General features: G+C 44.7%; 1 protein-coding gene across 3 annotated transcripts in view; it reads left to right on the top strand.

The window, feature by feature from the left end:
- The window catches only part of SNX29 (sorting nexin 29), a 596,746-nt gene that overhangs the window by 33,172 nt on the left and 547,478 nt on the right, over nt 1-16,096 (top strand). The gene's annotated exons all lie outside the window — the stretch shown is intronic.

Here is a 16,096-nt window from a genome sequence, read left to right as displayed (position 1 = left end):
GAGGTCAGGAGTTCGAGACCAGGCTGGCCAACATGGTGAAACCCTGTCTCTACTAAAAATACAAAAACTAGTTGGGCGTCGTGGTGTACACCTGTAGTCCCAGCTACTTGGGAAGCTGAGGCAGGAGACTTGCTTGAGGCCAGACTAATTTTGGGGAAAATCAAGGTTTTAGGGGTGGAGGTTGCAGTGAGCTGAGTTTGCACTGCTACACTCCAGCCTGGGTGACAAAGTGAAACAGAGTGACTGTGTTTCAAAAAAAAAAAAAAAAAAAAAATCTTAAAAATGGCCATTGACATTCACGACCCAGGAAAGGCTGACATAATTGCATAAGCTGATAATATTGGCTGGAAGGAGACACACGGGACTTAGGAAAGGTAGGGGACACACAGGCATCCAGTCCTTGCTGCAAATGTGTTGTGAGCTCAGTCAGAGCTGATTCGCGCTCTGCAGCCCCTGGGGTGGCAGGAGGGACATTCCTGCATGGGAAGGAAAGGGAAGGGAACTTACTTGCTCAACGTTCATCTCATCCTGGAAACTGTTCGTGTCCCCCGCCCTCTCACCCTAGCCCACCTACCCATGTCCATCATTCCTTTTTCAGTCCTTTCCTTCCTTTGTTCTTCTGTAAAACTTTAACAGCCATGAGCAAAGCATGTAGACCTGCCTGGAATAGAGCTACATGGGTGATTTGAAACTGGCACAGGTTTAAAATGATACATCTTATAATCCATTCCTGCTTTGCTTAGGTTTTCTTCATGACATGTATCACCCTCCAACAGGCTATATATACATTCAGCCTTTTAATTTTGCTTATTATCTGTCTCTTGTCACTATAATGTCAGCTATGTGCAGGCAGGGATGTTTTGCTGTATTGTTTACAGATGTCTCTCCAGTGCCTAGAAGCATCTAGAAGGTACTCAGTAAAGATTTGTTGTCCAGATGAGTATGTGTATTACATACTCATCCATCATCGCGAAAGGATGTTTCTCCATTTTAAAAAAAATTTTACTTCTTAGTGTTTTACACAAGCACTTTGTGCCTATCATACATTAGATTCTCAGTGTGTTTGTGGCATTAGATCATTAGACTGATTGATCAATTTAGTCCTTCTTTAGGGCCTGCTATGAGGCCTGGCTTTGGTCTACACAGGGATCCAAGGTCTGCTTGCATCGGAATCTCCTGGGAGGCTTATTGATGATGCACTGTCTAAGTCCCATCCTAGTTGTACTGGAGCAGGATGTGTATATGTGCATGAATTTGTGTGTGTATGTACTGAAACCGAGCAGCTTGCTGAGAGTTTGCAATTCAGCAGGCTCCCCAGGTGATTCTGCTGGACACGAAAGCTTCCAGTGCAGTCAGTTTTTAAGGGCCTGAGATGCAGAGGTAATTAGGAAGGACTCCCCTTTCCTGGCCAGGTTGGTTTGTCTTTGTGTATGGGTGTGTGTGGTGTGTGTCTGTTTATCTGTGACTTCTTGATCACTTTTCTGTATTACCATGCTGTCCATTTTCTGAGAGAGGCAATCCTCCTCTGAATGTTAGGTTAATGTGTTCTTACACAGCGTATGCCTCATCTAAAAACCCAAAATTAGAATGCTCCAAAATCCAAAACTTTTTGAGTACCAACATGATGCTCAAGGAAATGCTAATGGCAGCAAGTTGGATTTTGGATTTTTGGGTTAGGCATGCCTAACTGGTAAGTATATAATACGCATATGTCATAGTCCAGAAAAACCTGAAATTGGAAACATTTCTGATTCTAAGTATTTTGGATAAGGAATACTGAATCTATATAATAGAATTTACTACCATAACCTTTGTTACAGAAAATGTTGTGTTTTTTTTTTTGAGACGGAGTTTTGCTCTTGTTAGCCAGGCTGGAGTGCAATGGTGCGATCTCTGCTCACTGCAACCTCTGCCTCCTAGGTTCAGGCAATTCTCCTGCCTCAGCCTCCTGAGTAGCTGGGATTACAGGCACACGCCGGCACGCGCCACCACGCCCAGCTAATTTTTTTTTCCTACTATACTACTTTTTTTTCCCTACTATAAACACAACACTGGCCTGGCACGGTGGCTCACGCCTGTAATCCCAGCACTTTGGGAGGCCGAGGCGGGTGGATCACGAGGTCAAGAGATCAAGACCATCCTGGTCAACATGGTGAAACCCCGTCTCTACTAAAAATACAAAAAATTAGGGGGAGAGAGATCCAAGATGGCTGACCACTAGCAGCTCTGGATTGTAGCTCCCAGTGAAAGCACAAAGAACGAGAGGACGCCACAGCTTCACATGAATTCTTGTTGCTCATGCAGCAGGAGATTCCCAGAGGAGGAGCCCCACAGGTCGCCAGCGCGACTCTTGTGACTGGCGAGGCGGTTTTGCCGGTGCCTTGGAGCGTCAGTTCTTGGTGCAGAGTCAGAAAAGCACCATCAATCTTTTCTTTTGGATTGGGGGATTTAGTCAATTTAAAATTTTTTTTTTTTTTTTGAGACGGAGTTTCGCCCTTGTTACCCAGGCTGGAGTGCAATGGCGCGATCTCGGCTCACCGCAACCTCCGCCTCCTGGGCTCAGGCAATTCTCCTGCCTCAGCCTCCTGAGTAGCTGGGATTACAGGCACGTGCCACCATGCCCAGCTAATTTTTTGCACTTTTAGTAGAGACGGGGTTTCACCATGTTGACCAGGATGGTCTCGATCTCTCGACCTCGTGATCCACCCGCCTCGGCCTCCCAAAGTGCTGGGATTACAGGCTTGAGCCACCGCGCCCGGCCTGTTTGTTCCTTTCTATGTGTAGTGGTTCTTTCAGAAGCTCTTGTAAAGCAGGCCTGGTGGTGGTGAAATCTCTGAGTGCTTGCTTGTTCACAAAAAAACTTTATTTTTCCTTCACTTGTGAAACTTAGTTTGGCTGGATGTGAAATTCTGGGTTGAAAGTTCTTTTCTTTAAGGATGTTGAATATTGGTCTCCACTCTCTTCTGGCTTGTAGGGTTTCTGCTGAGAGATCTGCTGTAAGTCTGATAGGCTTCCCTTTGTGGGTAACCTGACCTTTCTCTCTGGCTGCCCTTAGTATTTTCTCCTTCATTTCAACCCTGGTGAATCTGACGATTATGTGCCTTGGAGTTGCTCTTCTTGAGGAGTATCTCTGTGTGTTCTCTGTATTACCTGGAGTTGAATATTATCCTGCCTTACTAGGTTGGGAAAATTTTCCTGAATAATGTCCTGAAGCATATTTTCCAGCTTGGATTCATTCTCTTCGTCACATTCAGGTACACCTATCAAGCGTAGATTAGGTCTTTTCACATAGTCCCATATTTCTTGGAGACTTTGCTCGTTCCTTTTTATCCCTTTTTCTCTAATCTTGTCTTCTTGTTTTATTTCATTGAGTTGGTCTTCGACCTCTGATATTCTTTCTTCTGCTTGATCAATTCGGCTGTTAAAACTTGTGCATACTTCACGAAGTTCTCGTATTGTGTTTTTCAGCTCCATCAATTCACTTATATTCCTCTCTAAATTGTGTATTCTTGTTAACATTTCGTCAAATATTTTTTCAAAGTTCTTAGTTTCTTTGGATTGGGTTAAAACAAGTTCTTTTAATTCACAGAAGTTTCTCATTATCCACAAATTGAAGCCTGCTTCTGTAATTGGAACACACTTGTTCTCCATCAAGCCTTGTTCTGTTGTTGATGAGGAACTATGATCCCCTGCTGAGGGAGAGGCGTTCCGATCTTGGGTATTCTCAGCCTTTTTTGGCTGTTTTCTTCCCTTCGTTATAAATTTATCCATCTGTGGTCTTTGTATTTACTGTCTTTGTAATTGGGTTTCCGAGTGGACGTCCAACTTACTGATTCTCAGCGCTGAAATCTGAGCAACCCACTGTGCCGACTAAATCAGCGGCGTTAAGATTGATGGTGCTTTTCTGACTCTGCACCAAGAACTGACGCTCCAAGGCGCCGGCAAAACCGCCTCGCCGGTCACAAGAGTCGCGCTGGCGACCCGTGGGGCTCCTCCGCTGGGAATCTCCTGGTGCGTGAGCAACAAGAATTCATGTGAAGGTGTGGCATCCTCTCGTTCTTTGTGCTTTCACTGGGAGCTACAATCCAGAGCTGCTAGTGGTCAGCCATCTTGGATCTCTCTCCCCCTAATTTTTTGTATTTTTAGTAGAGATGGGGTTTCACCATGTTGACCAGGATGGTCTTGATCTCTTGACCTCGTGATCCACTCGCCTCGGCCTCCCAAAGTGCTGGGATTACAGGCGTGAGCCACCGTGCCAGGCCAGTGTTGTGTTTTATAGTAGGAAAAAAAAGTTAATTCCTTCTGTGACAACTGTCATTTATGGCTTAAAGGAGTACACTGCCTACTATTAATAATAATAGGCCAGGTGCTGTGGCTTGTGTCTGTAATCCCAATGCTTTGGGAGCCTAAGGTAGGAGGATTGCTTGAGGCCATAGTTTAAGGCTGCAGTGAACTATGATCATGTCATTGCACTCCACCCTGGGTGATAGACAGAAACCCTCTCTCTAAAAACAAGCGAAAATAACAATAATAGTTATAGTATGTGACTGCCTTTGCTGTGTTTTATTTATGTTGATGCTTAGTCCTCAGGAGGAGCAGAGATATTATCCTTTCTTTTTTTGTGAAACAGGGTCTTGCTCTGTCGCTCAGGCTGGAGTGCAGTGGTGTGATCGTGGTTCACTGCAGCCTCAACCTCCCAGGCTCAAGATCTTCCCACTCAGCCTCCCAAGTAGCTTGGGACTACAGATGCAAGTGACCATGCCTGGCTAATTTTTGTATTTTATTGTAGAGATGAGGTCTCACCATGTTGCCCAGGCTGGTCTCGAACTTGTGGGCTCAAGTGATCCTCTCACCTTGGCCTCCCAAAGTGTTGGGATTACAGGTGTGAGCCACACTGTGCCTGGGTTATCCCTTTTTTACTGATGAGAAAACATGCAGAGAGGCAAAATGTTACAGCCTAGGTTAGACATTTTGGAAGGGCTAGAGTTACATGGTCTGTTCTTTCTCTGTTGTGTGATATTTAGTGACTAAATTGGTTTTGAGGCTGGGTTAAAAAAAAAATTGTTCTCCTTTACCCCAGGGGTATTCCTTCTTAATATCAGAGCCTTGGTCTTGCCTTTGAAATATTTTTCGCTAAAGGTGGTACCACCTTCATGTTGGAAAGGCCACATTATCATCCCTATTCTGTGAGAAAGTCGAATCTCAGCTGGGCACAGTGGCTCACACCTGTAGTCCCAGCTCTTTGGGAGGCTGAGGTAGGCAGATCACTTAAGGTCAGGAGTTTAAAACCAGCCTGGCCAACATGGTGAAACCCAATCTCTACTAAAAATACAAAAATTAGCCAAGTGTGGTGGCACATGCCCATAATCCCAGCTACTTGGGAGGCTCAGACCGAAGAATTGCTTGAACCTGGGTGGTAGAGATTGCATTGAGCCATGACTGCACCACTGCAGTGTAGCCTGGGTGAAAGAGTGAGACTCCATCTCAGAAATATAACTAAAAAAGGCCTCATGCAGTGGCTCACGCCTGTAATTCCAGCACTTTGGGAGGCCGAGGCAGGCAGATCACCTGAAGTTGGGAGTTCAAGGCCAGCCTAACATGGAGAAACCCCGTCTCTTCTAAAATGCAGAGTTAGCCGGGCATGGTAGCACAGTCCTGTAATCCCAGCCACTCGGGAGGCTGAGGAGGAGAATCACTTGAACTCGTGGAGGTTGCAGTGAGCTGAGATTGCGCCATTACACTCCAACCTGGGCAACAAGAGCGAAACTCCTTCTTAAAAACAAAACAAAACAAAAAAACCCAAAAAACCAAAAACAAAACCCCCCAAAAAAATTTAAAAAAGGAAGAAAGTTGAATCTCAAGAGGGAAGGTCAATGAATGTTTAAAAATAACTGTTGGTCAGGCGCAGTGGCTCATGCCTGTAATCCCAGCACCTTGGGAGGTCGAGGTGGTTAGATCATGAAGTCAGGAGTTTGAGACCAGGCTGACCAACATAGTGAAACCCCATCTCTACTAAAAATACAAAAATTAGCTGGATGTGGTGGTGCACGCCTGTAATTCCAGCTACTTGGGAGGCTGAGGCAGAAGAATTGCTTGAACCAGGAGGCGGAGGTTGCAGTGAGCTGAGATCATTCCCCAGCACTCTAGCATGGGTGACAGAGCAAGACTCCCTCTCAAAAAACAACAAACAAATAAACAAAACAAAAAACTGTTAGGAGGACTGACAAGATAGATGACTTGCCACCTTTCCTCACCCCTGATGGCTGGCCCAACCCTGGACTTGAGTTCAAATCCGCTCACTTCCCTCCAGCTCCTCTGCTGGGCTGCAGTCCTCATCACCAGCATCTCACAGGATGGCCGCTGCAGCTCCAAGCTCTCCCCGTTCGTTCTCGTCCTGCTTTCACCATACTGAATGCAGAATGCAGATTCCCTCACCTTATGCCCCCTGGAAGTCTCCCAGCTGCCTTCTCTTTGCTCTTGGGAGAAAGACCCACGTCCTTAACAAAGTGTGGAGGCCTCACATGCTTTCACCTGCTCTCTGTTCCAGCCATCTGGCCTTTTTATCTTTTGTTTTTAAAGCTTCTCACTGCTTTTTCAAGGAAGTTTGTTTTGGTTTTTGTTTTTTCTGGAGCCCAAGTCTTGCTCTGTCGCCCAGGCTGGAGTGCAGTGTCACGATCCTGGCTCACTGCAACCTCTGCTTCCTTGGTTAAAGTGATTCTTTTGCCTCAGCCTCTTTAGTAGCAGGGATTATCGGCACCCGCCACCATGCCCACCTAATTTTTGTGTGTCTTAAAAAGATGGGGTTAGCCGGGCGCAGTGGTTCAAGCCTGTAATCCCAGCACTTTGGGAGGCTGAGGTGGGTGGATCACGAGGTCAAGAGATCGAGACCATCCTGGTCAACATGGTGAAACCCCGTCTCTACTAAAAATACAAAACATTAGCTGGGCATGGTGGAGTGTGCCTGTAATCCCAGCTACTCAGGAGGCTGAGGCAGGAGAATTGCCTGAACCCAGGAGGCGGAGGTTGTGGTGAGCTGAGATCGCGCCATTGTACTCCAGCCTGGGTAACAAGAGCGAAACTCCGTCTCAAAAAAAAAAAAAAAAGAAAAAGATGGGGTTTTGCCATGTTGGCCAGGCTGGTCTTGAACTCGTGATCTCAGCTGATTTGTCCACCTTGGTCTCACAAACTGCTGGGATGACGTGTGTGAGCCACTGTGCCCAGCTTTCAAGGAAATCTTCGGATTCCTGACATCACTTCCCTCCCTGCATAGTACAGTCCATCTGGGCCTGCTGTCGTTACTGTGTACCTCATTGCCACTAACTTTCCTTGCAAAGGAATGGATTTGACCCAAGGGCTGTGCTTGACTGACCCCTGCCCTGTATTGTTATAGTTTATAAATCTGTATAAATGACACATTTGTATTATAAATTGATTTGCCCATACTTTTAAATTTTTTTTTTTATTTTTTGAGACTGAGTCTCACTCTCTGACTCAGCTGGAGTGCAGTGGCACCATCAGGGCTCACTGCAGCCTCAAATTCCTGGGCTTAAGCCATCCTTTCACTTCAGCCTCCCAAATAGCTGGGACTGCAGGCATGTGTCACTGTGCCTGGCTAATTTTAAATTTTTTTGTTGATACAAGGTCTCACTGTGTTGCCCTGGTTGGTCCTTTTTTTTTTTTTTTTTTTTTCCTGGAGAGAGAGTCTTAGTTGATCACCCAGGCTGGAGTGCAATGACATGATCTTGGCTCACTGCAGGCTTTGCCTCCTGGGTTCAAGCAATTCTCCTGCCTCAGCCTCCCGAGTAGCTGGTATTATAGGTGCCCACCATCACACTGGGCTATTTTTGTATTTTTAGTAGAGATAGGATTTCACCACATTGGCCAGGCTGGTCTCGAACTCCTGACTTCAGGTGATCCATCGTCCTTGACCTCCCTAAGTATTGGGGTTACAGGTGTGAGCCACCACTTAGGGAGGTGGCCTGAAAATGCTCTTGTGTAGGTCATGAGTCTCACTTGATCCTTGTGACCACCCTATGATATAGGCAGGCAAGAAGGGGACAGTTTCCCTATACTTACAGGCATAAAAGTTTGGGAGTGGCCATTTGTGCAGCATTTTCTTTTGCTACCTCCTAAGTGCTGGGGACACAGACCTAGGGTAAATGGACCACATGGTTTATGGATAGTGGAACGGCAATATGGTCTTCCTTCTCTAGCCCCATGTCCTCCTTTTTTTTTTTTTTTTTTAAAGCACACACTTTCCCCAAATGAGAGATTCATGTCACAGCATGAACTTAACATCATGTTAGGTGTTAAATGCATGGTATTAAATTCCTTTCAGTTGCCTAATAGCTGGGTTATTTTCCTTTTAATTCTTTTCCAGTCTCAGTGATATCAGGGAGAGGGACTTACTTTGGTTTAAGCTGAACTAAAGGAAATCACAAATATTGGATCTTTTTTTTTTTGAGACAGAGTTTCACTCTCGTTGCCCAGGCTGGAGTGCAATGGCTCGAACTTGGCTCACCGCAACCTCTGCCTCCTGGGTTCAAGTGATTCTCCTGCCTCAGCCTCTGGAATAGCTGGGATTATAGGCATGCGCCACCACACTTGGTGAATTTTGTATTTTTTGTAGAGACAGGGTTTCTCCATGTTGATTAGACTGGTCTCGAACTCCTGCCTGCCTCGGCCTCCCAAAGTGCTGCGATTATACTGCACCTGGCCTGGATCATTTTTTTGTATTTTTAGTAGAGATGGGGTTTCACTATGTTGGCCAGGCTGGTCTCAAACTTCTGACCTCAAGTGGTCTATCCACCCTGGCCTCCCAAAGTGGTGGGATTATAGGCATGAGCCACTGTGCCTGGCCTGTGTTTAGTTTTTTTTTGGTTTCATTTTTTTTAAATCTCCTTCTTGAATTAATTATGTTTAGTTTTAAGGCTACTGTTTTTATGTCACCTGATGCTAGTTTTCCGTTTACATTTGTGATGGAGCTTTCCATTTTTTTTTATTTCAAAAGAATTTTCCTTTTTAAACAGGTGTATGTAACTGAACAGAGTGAGTCAAATTCAAGACAAATAAGTAAATAATAGTATATGTCCTTACATCGAAAGAAAGCTGCAAGGTGTTGGTGGAGAAGTAATGTTTTGGGGAGAGGCAGTGCTAGCAGGACAGAGCAGCCATTGCTGGATTGGGAGCCGAGATGGTGCACTGTATTATTTTGCCAAAATACAAAATCCAAGGTGGATGTGTGCGTGCGTGTGTGTGTGTGTGTGTGTTTGTGTGTGTGTGTGTGTGAGAGAGAGAGAGAGAGAGAGAGAGAGAGAGAGAGAGAGAGATGTTTGATCTTATGATGAGACAGACACTGAGATGCAGCCGTCTTCACATGGAATGTAAAACAGCATTGACATTAGCGGACATGGCAGGCAAGACTTGTTTTTTCCTTTGGATAGAGGCCTGAGAAGCCTCCCCAGGAAGAAGTGGTGGCAGCTGCTGGCCTCTAAAATGTGTGCTTCTCCTCTTCGCTTTCTGTTGGTGTTGTTTTCTAGCTCTGTTTTTCCCTAGGAACAAAGACTCATTCTTGTGGTTCATTAAAATTATTCCATGTTCTTTCAGTCAGACTGGCCTGAGAAGAAGCTTTAAGATATCTTTAGAATATTTTGCCTTCTAGAAATAATGGCCCAGGAGCTTTGTAGGCCCTAGAAGTTACCTCAAAGACTAGACACATGACTTTTCTGCCAAAGTGTCTTTACTCCATATGGAGTCAGAGGACATAATCTGGAAGTTTTCCCTTTGAATTACGAACAGGAATGATAGTGGGGGCAGTGGAATCAGCATTGGCCTTGGAGCTTGGAGTTTGAATCCTGGGTTTGCCGGTTCCCAGTTGTGTTGAGATTTTTGGGCAAGTTTCTTTCTTGCACCTCAATTTCTACCTCAGTTTCCTCATCTCTGAAATGGGTAGTATAATGGTATTCACCTCAGAGGGTTATTATGAGTCAGTTCCCGTGCAATGCGTAGAACACTGCCTGGCAGGTAGTAAGTTTCCAGTAATGGCTAGCTGTTGTGATTTTCATTATAATGACATGCAAGGTGTTTTGACACTTGGTAGGCATTTACCACACACTCACAGACTGGATCTCTTTACCATATGGGTAGCAGTGGGTTGGCTTCAGGTATTCATCTTAGAGCATTTAGAAAGTGTTAATTTTGTTGAGGTGCGGTGGCCCACACCTGTAGTCTCATCACTTTGGGAGGCCAGGGTGGGAGGATCACTTGAGCCCAGGAGCTCCAGACCTGTCTGGGCAACATGGTGAAAACCCATGTCTACAAACCTCCCCCCCCCAAAATTAGCTAGCTGAGTGTGGTGGTGCAGGCCTGTGGTCTCAGCTACTCAGGAGGCTGAAGTGGATTGCTTGAGTTTAGGAGGTCGAGGCTGCAGTGAACCATCATCACACTACTGCATTCTAGCCTGGGCGATGTGAGTGAGACCATGTTTCAAACAAACAAACAAAAAAAGAAATTGCTATTTTTTGTGAACCTTTTAGGTGACTGTAAGAACAAATCATAGGAGAGCATTTCTTCTCCTTTCAAAGCATGCAAGGAAAGAATGATTTGTTTTGGTGATTTTTTTTTTTTTAACCTGTTGAGGCATTAGAATCAGTTTTGGACTTTTCAGGAAGTGAAAAACCAAAATCAGCTGCTGTTTGTTGATCCTGATGTTTTTTGTTTTGTTTTGTTTTGTTTTTAGACAGAGTTTCGCTCTTATTACCCAGGCTGGAGTGCAAGGGCATGATCTTGGCTCACTGCAACCTCCGCCTCCTGGGTTCAGGCAATTCTCCTGCCTCAACCTCCTGAGTAGCTGGGATTACAGGCATGCGCCACCACGCCCAGCTAATTTTTTGTATTTTTAGTAGAGACGGGGTTTCACCATGTTGACCAGGATGATCTCGATCTCTTGACCTTGTAATCCACCCGCCTTGGCCTCCCAAAGTGCTGGGATTACAGGCGTGAGCCACTGCGCCCAGCCCGATCCTGATGTTATTCTTTTTTTTTTTTTTTGAGACGGAGTTTTGCTTTTGTTACCCAGGCTGGAGTGCAATGGCGCGATCTCGGCTCACAGCAACCTCCGCCTCCTGGGTTCAGACAATTCTCCTGCCTCAGCCTCCTGAGTAGCTGGGATTACAGGCACGCACCACCCTGCCCAGCTAATTTTTTGTATTTTTAGTAGAGACGGGGTTTCACCATGTTGACCAGGATGGTCTCGATCTCTTGACCTCGTGATCCACCCGCCTCGACCTCCCAAAGTGCTGGGATTACAGGCTTGAGCCACTGTGCCCGGCCCTGATGTTTTTCTTAATGCGGTTGAAAACTGTCACGTGTATCCCCCAGAGAACTTAAGAAACACAATGGCTTTTTCAGGAATTTTTTTCTCTTTTAAATGTCTCTGAATGTTGGTCATGTGATTTTTATCTTCTCTGCATCACAAGTTTCTTACTAGCCTGTAACTAGTTTGAGGTGTTGACTGGATGTTATGAGTCTTGTCATCCTGGCCAAAAATCCTGGGGTTCATGAATTGGATTCTCCCTCTCCTTTACCCTAAGTCAGGCGTCTCCAAACTTTTTACACAGGGGGTCAGTTCACTGTCCCTCAGACCGTTGGAGGGCCGCCACATACTGTGCTCCTCTCACTGACCACCAATGAAAGAGGTGCCCCTTCCTGAAGTGCGGCGGGGGGCCGGATAAATGGCCTCAGGGAGCCGCATGTGGCCCTCAGGCTGTAGTTTGGGGACACCTGCCCTAAGTACTTTAATTCCACTTTTGAGGCTCCGTAGTAGACAGTTCTGATTGCATACTTTTATTTTACTGCTTGATTAAATGAATTGCTTTTTTTTTTTCTTTTCTGGAAAAAAGATTACTTCTAGCAATGGGGAACCTCTAGGACAACAAATCTAAGCCCCCTTTTCTCTTTTGAGGCAGAGTCTCGCTCTTACCCAGGCTGGAGTGCAGTGTTGCAATCTTGGCTCACTGCAACCTCTGCCTCCTGGGTTCAAGCAGTTCTCCTGCTTCAGCCTCCCAAGTAGCTGGCACTACAGGCATGTGCCACCACACCCGGCTAATTTTTTGTATTTTTAGTATAGATGGAGTTTTGCTGTGTTAGCCAGGATGGTCTCGCTCTCCTGACCTTGTGATTCATCTGCCTGGGCCTCCCATAGTACTGGGATTACAGACATGAGCCACTGCGCCTGGCCAATCTAAGCCCATTTTTTTATCTGAAAAAAAAATTTTTTTTTTCAGACAGAGTCTCTGTCACCCAGGCTGGTGTGCAGTGGTATGATCTCTGCTCACTGCAACCTCTGTCTCCTGGGTTCAAGTGATTCTCGTGCCTCAGCCTCACGAGTAGTTGAGATTTCAGGCACATACCACCGTACCCAGCTAATTTGTTTGTTTTGGCGGGGACATAGTCTCACTCTGTCACCCAGGCTGGAGTGCAGTGACGAAATCTTGGCTCACTGCAACCTCTGCCACCCTGGTTCAAGTGATTCTCCTGCCTCAGCCTCCCAAGTAGCTGGCATTACAGGTGCCTACTACTGTGCCTAGCTAATTTTTGTATTTTTAGTAGAGATGGGGTTTCACCATCTTGGCCGGGATGGTCTTGAACTCCTAACCTTGTGATCCACCCAGCTGGGAGTGATCCCAGCTCTTTGGGAGGCCAAGGCAGGTGGATCATGAGGTTAGGAGTTCAAGTCCAGCCTGGCCAAGATGGTGAAGCCTCGTCTCTACTAAAAATACAAAAATTGACCAGGTGCAGTAGCTCACACCTGTAATCCTAGCACTTTGGGAAGCCAAGGTGGGCGGATTGCCTGAGCTCAGGAGTTCAAGACCAGCCTGGGCAACATGGTGAAACCCTGGCTCTACTAAAAATGAAAAAATTAGTCGGCTGTGGCGGCGTGCACCTGCAGTCCCAGCTATTTGGGAGGCTGAGGCAGGAGAATTGCTTGAACCTGGGAGGTGGAGGTTGCAGTGATCCGAGATCACACCACTGCACTCCAGCCTGGGTGATGGAGCGAGACTCCGTCTCAGAAAAAAAAAAAAAAAAAAGAGGAGAAAAGGGTGGTCTTATGCATTACTGGCCAGAAAGCAGGAATGAGAACAAATACATATTGGTTTTTACATTTTTTATTTTTCTTTATTAAAAATTGTTTTTAAAGATGGGTCTTGTTATATTGCCCAGGCTGGCTTTGAACTTCTGGCCTCAAAAGATCTTCCCTCCTCAAACTCCCAAATAGCTGGGACTTCAGGTGCATGCCACTGTGCCGTGCCTGGCTGAGTTTTTATTTTTTTAAAACAAGCTTTTGGTTTGAATTTTTTGGTCTCTAAGGCTGTGGACTTTGACCAGACTTGGAAATCTCATTGGCTATTGTCTTCATATGATTTCTTGTTTTTCATTTATTCACGCCTGCATCCAGGGGCTCTTGTTCTTCTCCATTCTCTTTTTCCCTTTTGATTTACCAACTTCTTCACCAGATTCCTTCTCAGCTGCCAGCACCTGTTCCTGATTTGGATATTCCCCATCCGCCAAGAGAATCCAGGCAGCGTCTGCATCTAGACCAAGAGTTGGAGATCTATCTATACCAGGAAGGACAATTATTGTTTATATGAGTAACATTTGAAAATTATCAGAAATTATGATTTACCATTTAAAGATAGGCTATTTTTTTTTTTTTACAATTTCTGGTTCCTCTGTACAAAGATTAATTTGATTATTTGTATATACCTCTCTGTTATTCTCAAACCTTCACACTTACGGTACCATGAAAACTGCTGTCTTGTGAGTTATCACTGTTGCCGGGCATGAATTCTTTTCTTTTTAGTTTTCATCAGCTATCTTATTTTGGGGAGAAAGAGAGGACCCTCTTTTTCTATTCCATATGTTCTCTTTCTCCTTGGGTTGCTTATGTTAATGACCAAGGATTATTTGTTCTTCTTTTTTCTGTACTTACACAATTATTTACAAATAAAATAGCCGTGTATGTATACACATATATATAACCTTTATTGCCATTGTTTTACAAAAATGGAGTCATATATAATGCTCTGCATTTTTATTTTTTCCTTTGGTATTCCAGTGTTGAAATATTTCCAAGTTACAGTTCTAATAATTTTATTTATTTATTTATTTTGAGACAGAGTTTTGCTCTTGTTGCCCAGGCTGGAGTGCAATGGCGCCATCTTGGCTCACTTTAACCTCTGCCTCCCAGGTTTAAGTGATTCTCCAGCCTCAGCTTCCCAAGTAGCTGAGATTATAGGCATGCGCCACCATGCCCAGCTAATTTTTAGTAGACATGGGGCTTCTCCATGTTGGTCAGGCTGGTCTCGAACTCCCGACCTCAGGTGATTTGCTTGCCTCAGCCTCCTGAAGTGCTGGGATTACAGGCGTGAGCAACCGTGCCTGGCCTATTTATTTATTTATTTTTGAGATTCCATCACCCAGGCTAGAGTGCAGTGGTGCAATCGTGGCTCACTGCAACCTCTGCCTCCTGGATTCAAGCAGTTCTCCTGTCTCACCCTCCTGAGTAACTGGAATTATAGGTGCCTGCCACCATGCCTGGCTGATTTTTTGTGTTTTTAGTAGAGACAGGGTTTCACCATCTTGGCCGGGCTGGTCTTGAACTCCTGACCTCAAGTGATCTGTCCCACTTGACCTCTCAAAGTGCTGGGATTATAGGTGTGAGCCACTATGCCTGGCTAATACTTTTTAAAAGGCTACATTGCATCGCATGTTGCAGATGTAGAAACAGTTGCCTGTGAAATACTGACTTTGTTTCTAATTTTTACTACGATGGACAATGAAGCAATAGAAATCCTTAAGCATCATTTTTTAATATACTGAGGATTTTATATTTTTCGTGTAGGTTTGCAGGAGTTGGGTTGCTGAGTTGAAGAGAACAGCTTCCAGCTTTCTAAACATTTCTACCAGTAGTGCATGAGTCTGCCTTTTTCTTTCTTGCCAACAATAATTTCTCTGGCACAAGAGTGTAATTGCTAGGTTGTATGGTATTTGCATAGTTAGTTTTATAAGAAACTGCCACACTCTTGTCTGTTATGGCTGTCCCATTTTACGTTCCCACAAGTTGTGTGTCAGTGATTCAGTTTCTCTGCATCCTTGCTAGCACTTGGTTTTGCCAAGACTTTGTATTTAGCCGTTCTGCTAGGTGTGTAGTCATGTCTCACTGTGGTTTGAATTTGCGTTTCTCTAATGGCTAATAGCGTTGGACGTCTTTCCTGTGCTTATTGGCCGTCTGCACTTTCCCTTTTGTGAGCTATCTCTTCATTTCTTGCTCATTTTCTAGCTGTTAGGGCTCTTATCTTTATAAGATGATTTCCTAGAAGTGGGATTGCTGGGTTAAAGGGCTATGCACATTTAAAAAACATTATACTGGCTGAGCACAGTTGCTCATACCTATAATTCTAGTACGTTGTGAGGCCAAGGCAGGAGGATTGCTTTGAGCCCAAGAGTTGCAGACCAGCCTGGGCAACAGGTGAGACTCCTCCTGTCTTTACAAACATAAAAATAAAAAAACTTAACTGGATGTAGTAGTGCCTGTGGTCTCAGCTACTTGGGAGGCTGAGGTGGAAGGATCACTTGGACCCAGGAGGCCAAGACTGTGGTGAACCATGAATGTGCCACTGCATTCCAGTGTGAATGACAGAATGAGTCCCTGTCTCCAAAAAAGAAAAAAGAAAAAATTATACTGTCTGATCTCTTTACAGAAAGATATAGCAATGTATATTTTTGTTCCTATCAGCAATACCTATTTCTCCATACTCTTGCCAGCACTATGATTGCTTTTAGAGTCAGTCCTTAGTCCTAACTTGGGCTTCAGTGTTACTATACTTTCTTGGCTGTTAGTGAGATTGAGTATCTTTTCATGTGTTTATTGGCCAAGTGTATTTCATCCTTTTGTGGTTGTTCACCTTCTTTGCTTTTTATTTTTTGAGTTGCTTGTCTTTTTCTTATCCATTTGTAGAAACTGAGTTTCTGTGAATATTGATTTTTTAGTCATATGTTCTGTTAATATTTTCTCATCAGTCAGTTTAGTTATTTT

This window comes from Saimiri boliviensis, chromosome 12, assembly GCF_048565385.1.
Source record: "Saimiri boliviensis isolate mSaiBol1 chromosome 12, mSaiBol1.pri, whole genome shotgun sequence".
Classification (NCBI taxonomy): domain Eukaryota; kingdom Metazoa; phylum Chordata; class Mammalia; order Primates; family Cebidae; genus Saimiri; species Saimiri boliviensis.
This window is presented reverse-complemented; position numbering and strand designations above follow the sequence as displayed.